The sequence below is a fragment of the Phalaenopsis equestris genome, unplaced genomic scaffold (assembly GCF_001263595.1).
Source record: "Phalaenopsis equestris unplaced genomic scaffold, ASM126359v1 Scaffold001286, whole genome shotgun sequence".
Lineage (NCBI taxonomy): Eukaryota > Viridiplantae > Streptophyta > Magnoliopsida > Asparagales > Orchidaceae > Phalaenopsis > Phalaenopsis equestris.
In genome coordinates this window covers 133,403-137,895 of record NW_018165725.1, presented here as the reverse complement: position 1 = coordinate 137,895, position 4,493 = coordinate 133,403, and positions in this window count along the sequence as shown.

The following is a 4,493-nucleotide window of genomic DNA, read 5'->3' as shown; positions in this document are numbered from 1 at the left end:
AGTAAAAGTGTCAATTGAGGACAAGTAAGATTTATGTTTGGGGATTTTGATACACCAAACTAATGTCTTGTTTTAAGAATACATTTAATTCTTATTTTTAGTAATATTTGCACTTTAAAGAAGGTTATTATATGTTTTTGTTGCAGGTATATCAATTTTAGGCATTTGGAGCAAAAGTAGGAAAAATGACAAAATTTGGAGACAACACAACGAATTTTGTGATTCTGGCGCGTGAAGTGTCAGAACTGGTGCATGAAGTGCTTGAACTGGCGCCTGAAGTTCCACTTTATAGAGAGCTGGCGCTTGAAACACTAAAATTGCAGCCTGAAGCACCAGTTTTGGCGCCTAAAGCGCCAGATTTGATGCTTGAAGCACCAAAATCCAAAACAACGTGGTCTTAAGCAACTTGGCACCTGAAGCGACAGAACCAATGCCTTAGGCGCCAATGATGACTTTTTATGAATTAAGGTAGTTCAAGATGAATTTTGAGCAAATTTCAAAGGGGCCTAAAGATGACTTTTTGAGAATTCTAAACGTCCCATGGAGTGATTCAATGCATCTACACACTTTGAAAGGCTCTTTTATGAAGGGATATTTCTCTTAGATCAATAGACTTATCTTTTGAAATTCAAAAGGGTTGACTTTTGGATAAAGTTTTGGAGGGGATTTTGAATTCTTATTGGAGGGAGGATGTCTTAAAAAAAAGAGGGAAGTTTAGGGCAGAAAAAGGAGAGAAGAGGCGTGAAGGGGGGTTTTAAAGAGAGGCAATTGAAGCGTGAGAGAGCGAGAAAGTCAAGGGCTTGAAGATTTTCTTTTTGGGTTGTAAGAGGAGAGGGAAGGTGAGATATTTCTTCTTCATTACATTTCTAAGAGAGAATTGAGAGTGCTTGTAAAGAGGGAAAGTGCTTGATAAGGACTTCTAGAGATTTACTTAGGAAGGATTGTGAGATAAGTTGTCATTTATTTCTTTGTTTTAGTGAACTTGTTTTTATATATGAAATCAGTATTTTGTTGTTTCTTTCTCATAAATTTTGAGTAGTCTTCTTTATCCTTCTCCCTACAATGAGATTTGGTTCTGTGATGATTTTGTTCTTTATCCTTCTCCCTATAATTGATTTTATTTTATACAGTTTTAAATGTCAATAATTTGTAAAGATTCAAACTCTGATCTTCATTTACTTTTTGATCTGGCCAATTGAAATTTTAATATGTGTTGAGAAACATATGATTTGAAAGCTCTATGATTTTTACAACATAGTAAAATTCACATTCTATTCTATGGAGGATGTCATACATGGGGTTGAATGCAAATAAATAAGAAAATATACTTTGTTGGATTCATAATTAAAGATTTTAAGGTGATAGATTAAAATCCCAAAGTTGGTCTAGTTGATTGGAAACTAATGCGAGATTGTTAGCCCTCAGGTGAGGGAGTAGTGGGAGCTCTGGAGTGGCAGCCGGTGTACTCCCAGCCTAACCACAAAATTAAGGACACAAATCTATTTTAGTCAATGTTCTTTATGCACTTGAAAGAGAGTAAAGAATAGGATTGCTCCTATTTAGCACAAAATAATTTAATAGGATTGCTCCTATTTAGCACAAAATAATTTTTATATATTTTTAAATGATTTTAATTTCTTCACAATTCATATACTCATTGTAAAGGGGAAGGATGCTATCTTAAATATGAACTCTTTATCACAAAAACTTTGTTTAGATTTCATAAGTTTGCTTTTGAAAGTTTAGCAATTAGTTTTATTAAACTAGTTCCTTTTATTTATATTTTATTTAGCATACACTTAATTCTTTTAAATCAAAATTTTGTACTTCAATTTCGAATTTTGTACTTCAATTTCGTTTCAATTTCGTAGTTTGATTTGTGTTTTACATTATAGTCATAAGAATTTACTTATAAGCATTTTCAACTTTCCTGTGGGATTGATCTCTAGGAATCCATTAGAGCCCTTCATTACTTGAGCGATACTTATACTTGTATTAAAGTTATTTTTCTTTTGGGTCTACATTGCATATTTATTATTATAATTTTTGTGTGTATTTTGTAATATTGAAAAATATTTGCATAAGTAACACAAAAAAATCGACCACTTCACTGGACAGATTATTGACTAATGATTTCTATTCTAGAATTTTTTGCACACTTATATCTCCCACCTCAGCTTGGCAACCTCAAATCATAGACCATTGTTGGTATCATTAACAGTCTCCCCTTCTACTAGTCAAGCTCATTTTAGATTCCAAAACATGTGGATTGAGCATCCTGACTTCTTGAATATCATTAAAGAACATTGGGGTGCGGGGGTATTCAACACCCCAACCCTCTTATAAAGCTTTACCATCTTCAGAAAATAATGGCAAAAGCTCTTAATGAGTGGAATTGGAACTCCTTTGGGAATATTTTTAACAAAATTGAATAGGCAGAAAATAAGTTAGCATCCTTGGAAGCTGATGTTGTTGTTGTTCTAGCTACTAAATCCGCTCTTTTGGAAAGAACTAAAAATGTTCTAATTGCAACTGAGTGGCTGGAGCAATTTCTTAGGTAAAAGGCTGGTGTTAGTAAATTTCTGGGGGCGGGGGGGGGGATAGAAATACTAATTATTAACATGCTTGTATCAAATATAGAAGAAAGGGTAATACTATCCACAAGATCCATGATGCTAATGGTAGCTAAATTACTGATTATGGGGGCACTACTAGAAATGCAGCGAACTATTTTAGTGATCTTCTTGCTGCTCCTTCTACAATTAGATATACCGTGGAACATCATCTTTTCCAGGAGGATCTGAACTACACTGAAGACCTCTAATTTACTCACATTCCTTTAGAAACTAAAATTTGGGATGCACTAAACAGTATTGACTGCTCTGGAGTTTCTGTACCTAATGGATGTACTTCAGCTTTCTACAAAAAGGTCTGGCCTATAATCAAAGGAGAGGTGATTGCTGTTATCCAATACTTATTTTTGGGGACCCCTTTGCCTAATTATTTTTGCTCTTCCAATTATGTGCTCATTCCCAAATCCACTGATTATAGTAATTAGAATAGTATTTCTAATTATTTTTTCTTTTTTTGGGGATGCACTGAACAGTACTGACTGCTCTAGAGTTGCTGGACCTAATGGATATGCTTTAGCTTTCTACAAAAAGGCCTGACCTATAATTAAAGGAGAGGTGATTGTTGTTATCCAAAGATTTTTTTTTGGGACCCCTTTGCTTAATTATTTTTTCTCTTCCAATTATGTGCTCATTCCCAAATCCTTTGATTATAATAATTAGAATCACTTCAGACCCATTAGCCTCACCAATGTCTTGTGTAGGACCATCAATAAAATAATTGTAGCCAGACTTCAACCTCACTTAATTCACCTTATCAAGCCTAACCAAGCAGTTTTTGTGAAGGGCAAGTATATACCTGATAATGTTTTACTTTCTCAGGAACTATTCTTGGATGTTAATCAGCCTTGTAGAGGTGGGAATATGATTTATAAGCTGGATTTGAAAAAGGCCTATGACATAATTAGTTGGGACTTTATCTTAGACATTCTAAAAGCAAGAGGCTTCTCCTTAGAGTTCAACACTCTCATTTCTATATGGTTGTAATACAATGCACACTCTATTTTGCTTAATGTCCAGTCACATAGGTTCTTCTCAGCCTCTAGAGGAATTCAATAGGGTGACCCTCTCTCACCCTTTATCTTTATTCTGACAATGGATTGTTTCTCTTGTCTCATGGACAAAGCCCTTCTGCAGAAGTATTACTCTAGATTTCATCACAATTCTAATTTGGAGGTCACTTACCTCATATATACTGATGACATTATTTTGTTTTCTTAAGCCAATAAGAATGTTGTTAAGCAGGTCCAACAATGTCTTCATAATTTCCAAAAGGTTTATGGTATGATATTCAATCCCTCTAAATACCATTTGTTTTTTAGAAAGAATACTAATCCTATAATCAAACAATTGATCTCTCATTACACTAGATTCTCAATTTCCTCTCCTCCTTTCAAATACCAAAAAATTCACAGATTTTTCATGAATTCCATAAATTCCTGTTGACCTCACTTTTGGTTGAGGTCTAGAAAACTTCTTTAGTAACCTAGGTCTAGCCATAGGACTTTCTTATTGACTAGTCTTAGAAAATTAGAAAAGGTACCCCCACCATTAGAAATTCAAAACTCTTCTTTTTACTCAACTTGAAATTCCACATATTGATCTTAATCTCTAGCATTTAGTAGATAAGATCATTATAAGAGAATTCAAGAAGAGTCCCTATAGGATTACTTGGCTTTAGGATTGACCCTGGGTGTTGACTTGAAACTAGGGTACACCATATCTTCACAATACATTAATCCATGGTTCATTTAGAACGGATATCTATCCAATTCTATGTGAAATGCCTAACTTGGTCTTTCGCCCCGAGGCACCTCCAAATTACCTAACTACCCTTGGGACCCAAATTTGGCTAAAATTCCC